This window comes from Bombus affinis, chromosome 2 (assembly GCF_024516045.1).
Source record: "Bombus affinis isolate iyBomAffi1 chromosome 2, iyBomAffi1.2, whole genome shotgun sequence".
NCBI classification, from domain to species: domain Eukaryota; kingdom Metazoa; phylum Arthropoda; class Insecta; order Hymenoptera; family Apidae; genus Bombus; species Bombus affinis.
The window spans coordinates 11118411-11133506 of NC_066345.1; the positions used below are offsets into that span (position 1 = coordinate 11118411).

The 15096-nt window shown below is 37.9% G+C and overlaps 1 protein-coding gene and 1 long non-coding RNA gene across 3 annotated transcripts in view; one reads left to right on the forward strand and one right to left on the reverse strand.

Moving 5' to 3' along the window:
- LOC126928949 (nuclear migration protein nudC) overlaps nt 1-15096 on the forward strand; it is a 103039-nt gene that overhangs the window by 81652 nt on the left and 6291 nt on the right. The window lies entirely within an intron of this gene.
- LOC126928981 (uncharacterized) lies at nt 6461-7613 on the reverse strand. Of its 2 annotated transcripts, XR_007717024.1 has the most exons (4): nt 7092-7569; nt 6886-7006; nt 6674-6770; nt 6461-6592 (listed from the first exon to the last, which is right to left on the reverse strand). It is a non-coding gene; the product is annotated as an uncharacterized LOC126928981 (long non-coding RNA). The 2 variants fall into 2 exon arrangements; XR_007717023.1 differs by having other exon boundaries at nt 6588-6770; nt 7092-7613.

Genomic DNA, 15096 nt, shown 5'->3' on the forward strand with positions numbered 1-15096 from the left:
ACGAAAAATTCTTGCAGGACATTAAAGAACATCTGTCAAGGAACAAAAATTGGCATTTTTGCCTGAGATGTGACGGGAAAGTTGAAAGGACTGAGCACAAAGATGAAGAGGTAGCAGAGGTCAAACTTACCCACGCGTTACAATTAATCTTCATCTTCTTCGGATATTGATCCATCTATGAAACAATTCCTTAAGAATTCTACTATTTCTGTTAAAAATGAGTAAAATTAATCAAAGTCCGGAATAGAGCAAATCTGAACCATCGCAAGATCGTTGTTGGCTATTGTTCTCGCGTAGCAACAAGCTGGCGATAGCTCAGACTTGATCGATTTCAAATTTCAGTTGATTTATCTGCATAATTTCTGAGGAATCATTACGCCGATATAGATGAATAATTATTCTGTAGCTTGATGAGAATGTGCAGAAAATGAAGCTCAAGTGTAACGCACGAGTAAGTTTGATCGCTGCCACTTTCTCATCTTTCCACTCATTTTTTTCAACTTCGTTCTTCTTCTTTTTCGATGTATTGTTTTAGATAGTTGTATTTAAGATTATAATAGCGACGTGTGAGTTTAGAAAGTTCATTGTTGAGCATCCTAGACCTCTTGGAAATGAGCTAGAAGATATTGCGGAATTTTTACGAATTTATCGACGATGGAGGTTAACGAGAGCTGGATTGAAAGGAGAATCAACACGTGGAAAGATAGCGTCTATGATTCATAGATTGCAAAATTAGGTGAATTGTTCCTGGAAGTGAGAAACACATCGAAACTCCTACTTCTAACCTTAAACTATGCTATCTGTTAACCGTTTTAACCATGTTACAACGAATAATGAGTTAACTCGTCTTGTTCGGTTAACCAGTTAATGAATAATTCAACTGAGAAGAATAAAATATTATACAATGTTATACAAAGATAGAAATCCAATCCGTATCACGAACAGCAAGTCTTCAACAGGTTTAACTGGTGTTTAACTCCTCGAAAACAGAGGCGGCGAGTATTACTTAGGCGGCGCGGAGTTGCGGTTTCCGGATGGATAAAGAAATTGTAACGATTTCGGTTGAGTAACCTGTGCGTGAAAGGCGTTCATCGAGTCGGATCGACGATCTCGATTCAACCGATTCGCAATATCGATTGGCTAATTCCCGACTCTTCGCGATTCTCTAAAAAATCTCAGTATACTTAGTATCTCTGATTTTAACCAAATACCAATTTTAAATATTTCTCTATCCGCCGCTAATAAATCTCTAAACCTCTCATGAGAAAGATATCGATCTTTTATTTCCAGGAAATTTCATTAATTTTACCATAACACTTATTCAGAAGAGAGGGAATATTTATTTTGCAAATATCATTTATGAAAGAAATGTATGGAATTCGTAGATTTCCAAGAGATTTCTACCAGTTACCTAACATTTTCAACAAATGTTGACTTAATAAACCTCCTAACGATTTCAATAAAGGATCGCCCCATGCACGATCAAAGCGCGCGATAGTCGTTGACCTGGATCAAAGCTGTGTTTCCCAATCGAAAACCACATTATCGTCGATTAACCCAGGTTTGCCGCGGGTTCCCCATTCGCAAGGAAGGATCATCGTTGGTGGATCGATGCTTGTAATAACTGGAATCAATCGGTGGTACTCGTCGCAAATGTAATGAGGATGATGATAATGATTGCCGATGTCAATGACAGGGACCCAAGTAGTAGATGCGCCGGCGAGTCTGGCGCAACAATCGAGATGGACAAGCGGCTGCTCATAACGCGGTCGACTATGGGGGAATAGAACGTTTGAGAAGACATGAAATTGCTTTTAAGCAGCTGCTACACGAGAATCGTTTCGTTGTATCGATCGTTGTGCAATGGATTGAAATATGATTGCCCTTTGGTAATTATTATATATGATTCATCGCTCGTTAATAATACTTTCCTTAAGCAAACTAAATTTTCTTTCGATAATTTCGAGCTGAGATAATTTCAAAACACATTAGATTAGGCTCAGATGAGTCTCTCAGATGAGATTGATTGAATTGAAATTGTTATTGAAGATATTTGACCTTTGTTACAATGGATGTTGCAATCGAAGATTGTATATTGAATTGGTCAATAGTATCGAAGGACTCAATACAAAAGTGGTATAAATACATCCTTTTTTGAAAACGAATAGAATATATATACTGCACAAAAGGATTTGATTAATGCTTACACATCCTTTCTTTAATTATTCCCTTGAAGTCAATTTTTATCTTAACATCGTACAAATAATATGTTGATCTATCCGAGAGTCTCTTCGCTTTTATTTATTCGGTTGATTCAATAGAATTCAATTGCTCCGAGAAGTGTATAAGAATTAGAATATAATTTATCTCAAGAATTTTCCGGAGGATTTCTATGTTTTTGTGGTTATAAATAAAAAAATATTTTAATATTTGACAGTATACAGACTTCTGTACTAAATGGTAATTTTATCCACAGTTCCTTCGAATTAAAAATCTAGACACATGTCTTCCCCCTCCAGTCCTTCAATTATAATAATGACGAAAATTACAGTCCACTAAAGTAATCCTATTCTAATAGATTGAATTAATCTTGGAGGCTTCAAACCAAATAAAAAGTACAAGTAATTGTCGATAGAACCAAACATAGGGCTAGCAGCTGGCACTTGTGCTAACCAAGTTGGACGAGATTTGCTATTTCTCAACTGGAAACAATAGTTTCCACGCAAAGCGATTCTTGATTCGGTCGAGACTCGGACGAATGACAGCCGTAGTTGCCATAACGGTGCACACACCGCGTCGAGGCGAAGTCAGACTCCACTCTGAATCGATCGATGCATTCCGCTTATGTACGCTCGAGGAATCAGCGTGCGCACCAACCACGGTAATCGTCGATCCTCTCAACGTCCAAGGAATTATTATGTATTTAATTACGACGAGTCGCACGTAACGGCGATATTTCACCGCGTATCCAGTCAACGCAACGGCGCGATTAAAGTCTATCTAAAAATTTATCGTGCTCTCTGTGCGGCGCGCACGCGTGCGTTTCCATGCGCATTCGTGTCAAGGAATGCCGCACAAAATTGCACTGATGGACGCTTTGCATAATGGAAATCCTGGAAACAATGCGAATTAATGTCTTCCTAACATTCTGATCCCATAACGCTAGTCTAGGGTCGCATTAATGTGTGAATTAATTGCATTTCTTATGCCACAGTCAAATGTGCAATATGTTTGCTTCTATGAGGCAAGATTTTTTTAGTAACGTTTATATCGCTTTTCCATGTTTGAAATATCCTTATAAAATTGCGCATCATATGGGTAGAGACAAATATAGAGTGAAAGTTATAGTAACCAGATTTAAAAAGAAAATTTAAATGAAATAGAATTCAGGAAGTGGATTTTCAAAGACAGATTACACTTCAGATATTTATAGGAACTCGAGTTTGCCCTATGTTTTGTAGATAATAACGAAATAACTATAAATTCAGTACTTATTAAGTAATAAAGAGGACAATAGCGTAAAAACTGTGTGCGATGAGAAATGAAATACACGAGGATCAGTACAAGTATTCACAATGACAGAGACTTTGTTATCCGCTATAATCTAAAATGTGCACGTGGTGAAAAGGCGCGTATAAATTGCAAGTTAAAACTGTAAATAAGAGAAAAGTGGATTTCTTCCAATGCAAGAGACCGCGAAATAAATTACGCAAAATATCGCAGTCGAATCGTTAGGCAGTGCCCGCATGAGCGTAATTTTTGCATACGTATACCTCTTGCATGGGTGGTCCTTTAGCAACTCGAACCATTCTCTGCGATTCTAAGCGTCGATAATGTCAATCGCTCGCGTTGTTTCTGTTTCGATAGTCAAAGTATCTCCATACGTAGTTGCGCAACGAATCGCCAGATGGTTAACTGTTTTATTACTTAGTAAGATCTCCTTTGTTATTTAAAAAAACAGCATCATGAAAAATATGAAGGTTAAATGAAAACGGCCAACTGACTATCTGACTGTAATAAAGACTGCAAATATGCTGCTAGTTAAGTACATTATATGCAGTGGTTCCAAAAAGTATTGGCACATATCTTTAATTTTCAATGAGACGTCTTCTTATCAGGTTATTTATTTGATTTTCATAGTATCAAGTTTTTGTAACCATATGAAAGTGCTACTACATGATACGAAATGTAATATACTTGAATCCAACTAATTAATATGTAAATGCTATAATAAATACAGTAATGTGTTAATACTTTTTATAGCTACTGTTTCATCATTTTCTTAGTTTATATCTCCTGTATACATTTTCAAATTGGATTTAAACTCTACCAATATAATCACGGTAGACGTGATTTATTACTAGCACTAATGAAGTTTCAAAATGTCTTATGTAATACATACATTGTATACTTAAACTCTCATTATGATAAGCGTTCAAATACTTCTTGTTCAAATATTTGACGAGCAATAGTACATCGAAAGGGAGCAAAATTGACAAGATATTCACTATCTCGACCATGCATAATGGCTCGCCTCTCTCTAGCTCCCGGTTTACCCTTAATCCTATGTTTTCATTTAACAGCTGCCGGCGATTCCCCTCCGTTTCGTCCTGTGTTCCACCTCTCGATTTCACTTTTGGCGGCCGCGCCACCGATCGGCGCTCTTCGCCCCCTTGTCCCCCTATCGTCGAGTGGCGAGTTGCGCAATTGCCTTGTTGTGCGCGGTTCGCGCGTTCGCTTGTGCGCAACTCTGCGGCGATCATGCGCATGCGCGGTTGCACGCCACCGATCGCGTACTCAATAAGTGTATCAGCCACTGGCGTAACGCGGTAACGAAAAAAAGCTCCTTCGGTTGTTTGTATCTCGTCACAATGGCAACTAAAGAGCACGTGTATCGATGCGATCGAGTTTCCTTATTGTCACCCGAAACGTTCGTTTTGTTTGACGGTGTCTTACGTTTAACGGTGATCGGTAGCGACGAAAGGTACTAAATAATCGCCCTACAACGATCGAAAACATTAATTATTCTATTCTTGGGCAATCAGTCTCGTTTTAAGTGCAATATTCGTACGTTCAAAATATGATTAATTACTCGGACTGAATAACCTTAATATCACGATTTTTCACGGTATTACTATGGCGCAAGGGGCCGCGTAAAACACTCGCTATAACAAAATCTCGCCGCGTAGACAGATGGCCAGCAAGTCGAATCGCATCAGCCGCGAGCCTCTGTCCTCGTAAAATTACGCGGGATTACAAAACGCTTGCACTTTCTCGAACAGATGCAGACGCCGTGCACACGTTCATTGTTCGTGCTGACTCTCTGAATCTATATAAGCTTCTATAGACTCCGCTATGAGAAACCTACTTCACGCTGCAACGTTGTACAAATTTCAAACGGCTATTTCCCAGTAACCCATTTGGTTAGTGAAATATTTGACCAATTTCCAATTTCACACTCACTATTAATATATTCGCTGTTATAAGTCGCGACAATTTAAGTACTCGTATTTAAAATTGAATTATCACTTTCTAAATAATACTATCGTCGCAAGTTACACGGTAAGCAACAGTATTAAAACATTCATTATTACATATGCCATTGATACTTTTTGTAAGAACATATGCAGTTTCTGTAAGACAGTAGTCGCTATTTTACACTTGTTTCTGATCTTCGCGATAATAAATACAATGCTGCGGGCAATCGTACAGAAAATCGGGAGGAATTCGAAATTCTGTAAACTTCCAAGCGCCACCGGATTCCAGCGATTAACTATTTCTGTTTTCATGTTTTCTCTGCTATGTTGCTTTTTTTCTGTTCTTCCTTTTATTTCGAACGATCGTGTAATATTACGCCACTGGCGTCGAGGTGGCGATGCGAAACCACGATGTATTACGGCGGTGGGGCACGAGGACGCGAAAAAGTACGTGGGGAACACACACGAGCGACGAACGGGGCACGGAGAGGCAAGGTCGTTCTTTGACCCGAAACATGGTCCGCTCGGCGCCAATTTTTTGGGAGGAACCGGTCCCGGACCTCTGGAATTTTTGCCGGCGAACCGCTACCACACGGTTTCGCCGACCGATCGACACCAACACCTGCCTTCTCCGCTAATATATCGCCTGGCTATAAAGTTTCCATCGATTAACGTCAAACGTTGCAACCGCGTCCTCGTCGACGCTCGCCGATCATCGATAAATCCAACGATCTCGCGTGAAAAACTGCTTGATCACTCTCGATCGTGTTTACGCGCCGATTGGCATCCTCGAATGGTGCTTTCAACGATCTTTTAGTATTTATCTCTTCTGTGATAGTGTTTCTTGGGTGAGAACATGATGGTTTTAATCTCTCTTATTTACACCCCCATTCAACAGTATAGGCACGCTTGAGTGGTTGCGGCAAATGTTTGGTAGTTGTGAAATCATGGATGGATTTCATTAAATTTTATGTATTTCGATGGTAGTATAGAGTATATATTTAGTAAATGGGACACGCACAGAAGCTGAAGTGGCTGACTTTGTCAAGGTTAATCGTTCGATTTGTAGGAAATTATACGCTATTCTGGTAAAATTTACAGTAGGACTACTAAACCTGGCAAAAAATAATAGATTTATTGCATTTATAAATTTGTTAAAAATATAGAAATAATAAATATAAATATAGTAAATTTACATCCGAAATACAGTTTCCTTTGGCAAGATGTAATTAACATTTATGAATTAATAAACTTGTCCTTTGAATGGCTCAAATGATCCACCGAATGTCTTACCTAGAACATGAATTATTATGTGATTGAAAATGCTAATTGTCCTAAGTCTTCACTTTAGTGTGTACATGTATAATTCTAGATAAATATAAGTACAAATAAGAGATCATTTAGATACCTGTAGAAAATAGGTTGACCCAATTTCAGATATACTTATGTACTTCAGATTTTCAGAATAATCTACCGCAAGGTAAATCGCTAATATCCCAATCGAAAAGAAAAATATCTTACACGAAACCCTAAAAAACAAAATTCCAGTGAAATTACTGAAAAAAGAGAAAAAAAGGGACACGAAACCTTACAAAATTGCGTTCTCTTACTCACCGAAACTATCGAAGAATCGCGAAGGCCACCGATTCCAGTCAGAAGATGCCTATCGAGGCGCATCTAACAAAAATCGTAGCGCTCGCTCGGCTTGCTCTTTGCAACCGGGCTTTCCATCATTACTTAATCGCTATGGCTCGCTCGAACGATTAACAAAATTACAAAACGCTCGTCATCGTACCCGCGTGAAACACGTGTGTTGCTCGCCTTTTCAGGGCACAACGGCGAAACACACCATCCGACACCATTAGACCCTAGACGCTTTTATTCGTATCGTTCGGATATGGGAGCTTCTTAAACTTCTCGTGTCCGAACCGGTTACATAAAGACCTCGCGTTTTTCCCACTGAATCGACGTGTCTGAAGTTTTCTTAAGCCGGATGCATAGGCGCACGCGCCACTTCTATCTGGGCCTCGTATCTCTTCTCGTCCCTCTATATACCTCTCTCATCTGTTTAGTATCGTGCACGTGCTTTCGTAGAATCACCACAGTTCACCTGCGCACGTAGTGCACCTGTGTAACGCGGAGCCGCGGAGGCTCATCGATCTTCCCTGTCCTCTTCGTTTTATACTCGCTTTTACTCCCCTGCCCTTGCCACCTATACTTCTTTGTGTGACCGTACGTCTTCGTCGAAACAATGTCGAACGGCTGAAAGAAACTTGGATACGTTCGAATAAAGCAGCATTAACGATTAGAAATTTTGTAAAGTCATGAGAACGCGTTTGCAATTATCATATTAGTATATTGCTGTAATTAATATTTATTGTCCAAGTGTTCGTATTATTGTACAACAGAGTTCTTTGTGCCTGTATTTTTGTTCTAGAAGAAGGACTAACTCGGGGTCATTGATTTTTCGTTGCTTTTCCCAACAAACGCTCGAAAGAACTACGACTATAATTATCTTGCTGATCAAAGTGTTGACGCTTTATAATCAGAAATTTGTTTGCTTATGGGAAAAGGAATCCCAGTTAACAATATCTTCTCATAATGGCCCAAAGATTAGAAGCTATTAATTGGTATAGATGTATTGTTTGGTGCTATTCGAATTAGAAAACATATATATACAAAACGTGAATACAAATTGGTAGGTAAATAAGTAGATAATACATGATTGTTCGTATTTGGATTAGATTGGAACACGGTTTTTTCATTTATAGATGAGATAAATTTGTCTATATTTCCAATTCATTATACCGTATGTAGTTTTTGTCTTAGAAATGTTTTCTTGTTAAGTATATCAACATTGTTTTAACGATTTGTTCTTTAATTAGAGTCCGGAATGCTATATGCAATCGCTTTTGCAACCCGCGAGTTTTATGGTTCCAGTGATTTTGTAAAGCAGTTGCTGCTGATGTCATCGCCTACGAAACGGTTGCTCGATTCGATCCGACAATTAAGCGAATAATAATTACAACGAAATTTGAACGTAAGTACCATATAAATGTCCAATAATACGCGAGGTACCTGCAGACATTTGTGTCATGAATTTTGAATGAATTGTTGGACGTGAATCCTTCTTTTTTTTCTTCTTCTTCTTCTTCTTTTTAGAACATAAATTCGAGTGTTTGAACAACAGGTCGAAAGATAACAGGCTTCGATCGATCTCCGAAACGTTATTTTATCTTTTCACCGTCACCTCCGACGGCCATCCTTAAAAATTTAACTACTCGAAATTAAGTATTCCGCTGTCAGCTTGTAAATCAGTGGCCGCTCTTTTATGAGACACTGGTATCGAATTCTCGAGAGACACGACAATCCATTATGAACGATCCTTTACATGATATCACGCTGAAAATGTGAGATGAATTATGGTTGGCGTGCATGAGCTTCGCGAGAAAATAGCTTTGAGAATAGCTATGAATATTCGCATAAGTACGACTCTGTTTCGCGGTTTTTAAATTCATGTCATTCTTCGTGATATATACGAGGTCAGTGGATTTAACAAAGTTTCAAAAGGGTGTGACTTGACAAATTGTTATTAGGTAATAGTTTAATGGCATAGTGAAATATCGAATATCGGGAAGCTAGTAGTACTTATCGATATATAAATATGCGCCGAATAGATTTATTAGGCTGCTCATTTCTTCGAAACGACATCTTATATAATTTATACTCTTGTGTGATTTCAATAAGAAATCAGTTTTATGTACTACGATCTTTTTCCATATACGTTTCACTGAAAAATTGCCTTTATCTCAATTTTTACTATATACTTAATTTATCTTCGCTAGGTCTGACACCTGGACCAATTTATCTCCCAATTTCGCTCGTTTTTACGACACAATTAACGAAATCGAAAGTTTCACACAGACAAAGCTAGATAGGCTTGTAAATTTTTCGTGAGTCACTGAATCCAGTAGTTTCGTTCACGAAATATCGTCGTTGGTCGCGAAATTACAAGATTCTAATAATAACTTGCTTGTGCTACAATTTCTGGAGTTCTCTTGCACAATTTTTAATGTTGGGATATTATCAACGAAATTTTACAAGGCACAAGTAATAATATCAATACTAATAAATCTCCTATAACAGCATCAACTTTACTAATAAACTAAATGCAATGCTACAAACGATCTTTGATTTCTGAGAAATATTAGAAATTACAAATCACTACAATTATCCTATTCGACATGAAATCGTAAATACATAGAAGAGAAATACGCGATTTACTTTACGATCTACAATTCACCGCTACCATTACTTGGTAAATTATTCCGCAAGAAGATCGTAGCGCCATAAAATACAACAATACAGCACTACTACTCTACCAGAGTCACGAGCAACGAAATGTAAAGCGTGTTGCACGTAGAGTGCAACATTGTGCGCGCGATGCGCCATGCGATTTCGTTATCGAGCGTGAGAATGCAGAAACGATCATCCCGATAAATGTAAATGCACTTCATCGTTCGAGAACAGTCTGCTGACCTTGAATGGAATGGGATCTAACGATCCTATTGATAAAGAGAATCGTCGCCCGAGATAATATCGACTCTTATTGTTCTCTCTTGCTTTTCATCTCTTTGACTTCTTCCGTGAAAGAAACTCTCTTTCTTCGATCGTCTATACGCATGATCGAACATCGTATAGCACAAAGAGCTTCAAGTATCAGCATCATGTGTACGTCAGGATTAATAATCAGGCTCGTCTATATATAAAGATCGTTCGATATCAATCGAAAGACCGCCGTAAGTAGTTTGTATCGGTATAATGATCCAATTAACGTCGAAAGCGGTGGATGGTCGTTTTTGTCGTCGGCCGCGATTTGTTCGCCCGCGACAAGCTATTTATTGTGATTTATTCGCGTGAAGTAATCGGACGTTGAAAGGAAGGAAATCGCGTCCTTGCGGATCAAAGGTTGCTCGAGCGGACGAACAATCGCCGCCGTGAAAAAGGTTGGGAAAAAATTGGAAACTTTCTGACCGATGCCTTTCGTTTCGCATTCGACGCAGTGTCGACCCTTGGATCGATTCTTTTCGGTTGGATTGAATGTAATTAGATTTATGTCTAATGGACACGTGGTACATTCTTTAGTCGTAAATTATTTTTTTTTTTTTTTTTGTTAGAAAGCATCGATGTAAATTTATTATCAGTAAAGTGTGGACTTTTATATAAATTCATATTTTTATGAAAAATATTAAACATTAAACATGAGTAATTAAAATAAGATTTAAAAGACATTAATATACAGGCTTTATATGTATAACTTCATATGATACTCATACTCGACTATAATAAATAAATGAGCCTAATTTAATTCATACGTAGTATCATTAAACACGAACAGTTTCTTGTGACGAATGCTTAAACGATTCCTAGAAAGAAAGAGTACTGTAAAGTATTGAGTTTAATCGTTTCTATCTGTTAGAAGACTAATATTATGGTTTCGTGTTGAAGTACATCATCGTTTGCAAATATTATACATGTTAATAAGATAGGTACGTTATTAGTATGTCTCGACCTCATTCGTCAAACAGCAAAAACGATTCTCTATGAGAGAAATCGTTTATTCGATCGTGATTGGATAAGAAATTTATAAATATAAACGAGTATACATAATATAATAAGAACACTAGATCATTGATGTTCAATTGTATCAGCCTTTAAGGCGCTCGCGTTACTATGTCAATGCCTTTTTAACGCTGTATCTAAACGTAGTACTACTCATTGACCGTGTACCCGCGGCATGAATATTAAACCTGCACCATCAGCCTTGGTTCGACCTAATCGATCCAAGTCTAACGTCGGACACCTCCTCGAAATAGTGACCAGAAGCTTCTGACGTTGAATGGAACTTCCAGTCGTACGTGACTCGGCGAATTGTTATTGAATTCCTGTTATTAAACTCAAAAGGAAAGAAAACATTCCAAAAAGTGTTATATGGCTTTACATTGGATTTTACATAAAGTACTTGGATTATAAATGTATTATTCATGAGATTTCAAGTGACAATTCTAAAAAGCCTAAATTACAAAATTACGCATTTTCTTTCATTTTGTCTAGGCCAAATACGATTTTAGAGACAAATCTATATACTTTATCGACTCGATCTATATGAAATCTTTTTATGAAATTATCAATTTAAGTATCACAAATGAACTATTAATGGTACAAGTCACGTCCATTTTTCGTACAGAAAAATATTATAAATCGTCGAACAAGTTTCATTGGCGAGTGACGATCATTTGCCAGATACCGACAGAAAAATATGATCTTTGATCCGTAAAGGGTTCTATGTCACGACGATCGTGATTTTTGACACGTTATTCGGCGTAATGAGTAACGAGAAAACTATTCGATTGAGCAACAATTCGTAAGCGGGTAGCAACGTCAATTCTTGATTACCAAGGATTTTGGCGAAGACACCAAATAAATCGGTTCCACGCGCTGCAACCTTCAATCCATTGGGCCGTTGAACGAACCTACGATGAAAGTTTCGTTGATCCGTTGCGTGACTTTGTCTAAAGTTACGAAGCTTTCCGAGAAACTAGCCTTCGGCCCTGTAATGATGACGAGTTATGTGACGCATCATGGGTCAGCCAGTTACGTGTTATAAATAAGGTCACCGATGAAACAGAATTTCCAGATAAATGATTTTCTCCTGAAAGGTTTTTCTGAACGAAAAATTTTAAACTTTGTATCAGTGGAATAGCTTGATTGTAAGATAAACACTTATGGTTGGTTTGTACATCGATCGGATAAATCGGTTTTGATAAACGTACAATAAAGAGACAAATAATTTTTGTTTGTGAACAAAAAATTAATTCGCTTCTATTTGAAACCAGGGAGCTAAAAATGACCGTGATTAGATTATTCGATATCAATAATAGAAACAAAGGGTAAAAATTGTAGCAAGTCAACTTCGTAATGAGATTAGTTCAGGAGAGATTATTGATGTTTGTAGGAATTTAACTGTTCGAGTAGAAAGCGCGTTGTATTGCTCAAGGAGTAAAGTTATCTGCGTAGACAGTCAACAGACCAGAGAAAGTTGCTTATTCAATGAAATGTTCGCCAATGGATACCTTATACATGTTGTAACGCGTGTTCGATCTGTCACGGCGAAAACCGCAAGCCTGATTACTTTATGGACACAGGAAACAAATTCCTCTTGAAACTCACGCAGCATGCAGTATCGTTAAACACGTTTCATTGTACTCTTTCTCTCTCACGACGTTCAAAAGAAGGAAACGCGAATACCTGTTAATTTTCCTCTATGGAATTCTTTTGGCACGGTGGTCATTTACAAGAATTCGAAAGTAAATTCACACCTTGTATAATGAGTTGAGAACGAAATATGCAGTAGAAGTGCATTATTGGAACGAAATTTCAATTAGTACTCAATTACCCTTGCAATTCTATGTTGAACTGGATTCGATTTTGTCCGGCTTTAACAAAACACATTCTGTTATTTTCTACATTAATTTGGTAGAAATATGTCTACGGTTACGAAAATATAAAAATACATTCAGATTATAAGTAGCTTCTGAAAGTGACATTTGAATTATAACGTATGAATTAAAAATTATAGATAAAGGGAAAATTAGTGAATTATTATTGATGCTGTTTGTTCGACGATACATTCAGATAAATACGATTCTGCTATATCGTAATTTTAATCGAATATTTCTTTTTTATATGGTACAAATCTCATCTGTAGAATGTAATTGACAGTTTCGAAAGAGAATCGATCCGACTGATTTGTATTTTCAATTTAATATCATAGAGTAGGTGAATCGTTTGCAAAGGGAAACAAAAGCGCAGCCACCTAACGTTCTCATATCGTGTCATTTAGTTAGCGTAATCCATCCTTTTGTTCTTTCAAATTCAAGGCTACGTTACAGAACCGCGGCAAACTCTGACACACCGTTGCCCCTTAATTGTTTTCGCCACAGAAGGAATTCATTGTTCCAGCGATACGTCCGTTCGTCCTCGTGAACATCGTTTCCCGTGCTGATTGACGAATCAGATTAAATCCGTCCGGGTTTCGCTGCTTATTTCCATCCAGTTTTTACGCCGCAATGCTGCAATCTCCCTTGCGGGTTTCAATTCAATTTTAATTTGTTGTTTCCATAGGTTCGATCATTTAAAGTCAGAATAACATATAGAAATTGAAATTGCGGGAATCGAATTTCGAACGTTTGATTTCAGATATTTAAATTCAGAAGAAACCGGAAGACTGAAATTTCAAATATTTCCATCGAAAACATCAAGTTTACAAATTTAAATAAAAACATTCAAGTCCAAAAATATTGATTCAAATGATTAAATCTACATGTTAGAATTCACAGATATGAATTGAAGCTTTGGGATTCAAGAATATAGCTTTCAAATTCCAAGTTACAAATTTATTATTCCAACGTTCGTTTTCAGAACAATTTTTCCCTAACATTGGCAGCTAATCAAGCGTTTAACAAATTTTCCCAATCACCTAAAATCAAGGGTACTTGGAATGCTTGCAACGTCAATTAATCTCCCCTGCCGAATAAATGACATTTTTCCTCGATTCATTAGAAAAACTTATATCGAATCGCAGATCAAGCGTGCTTTCCCTCGACTGCCAGCTATCTGATCCGATCGCGCGCATTCCCCGATACCCTAACGCTTCAATTACCCTCGCCATGAACTCCCATTAAACGTTCCGAGACACCGTTGAACCGTTCACTGACATCTGCGTTGCGCAACGTCAGAACAATCTCTATATTAAACCCGTGGCCGTGTAACATGCAACCTGGTGGTATCCGCGGATGATACAAGTTCAGAAAAACGCGAAGAACAAACGATCGTGCCGCAAGAGCGGCGGGGATAATGGGCACGAGGGAGCGTCGATTGAAAATTGCAGGATCTCCTCCCACCCCGGTTGCAAATTGTCGGCGACGTTCCATCGTAAACGATAACCGTACATAATGACGCGTGCGTACACGGGTACGAACACGCGGCCACAGGTGGAGAAGAAGACGGTGATTTCGCAAGTGTACATACAAAGTGAAGATGACTTCGATGCGAACGACGACTGGAAATCACGGAAACGATGCCTCTAATGACGCAGTGTGAGACGATTAAATGAGCGGAGAGCAGTGTGATTATACAGGCTGTCTCACCAATCTTGTCCACTTGAAATCTCTTCGTTGCTTCAAATATGAAATAAAAATGTTACTTATATACGTCGTAGAGTTGAAAAGAAGTAGGCGACATGGCTAAGGGGTTGGCAATTATAGTGATATAAATCAACCTCAATTTATGGTTTTCATGAAACAGCGTTCTACGTTTGTTATTATAAAAATTGATTATATAAGTTATTACTTAACTTATTATGAAAGCAGGTGTGTTATTTTTGCAAGTGGAAATACGTGATTAAATTCGAATTCCCAGTCTTGACCTGCATTACTGTGATTCTCAGTTATTATGATAAAATTGATCTTTAGATTTCCTCTATAGCTCCACGCACGTAGTAAATCATTGCCACCATACTAGGACATGCCTTTGCAACCTTGAATCTTTCATATTTATG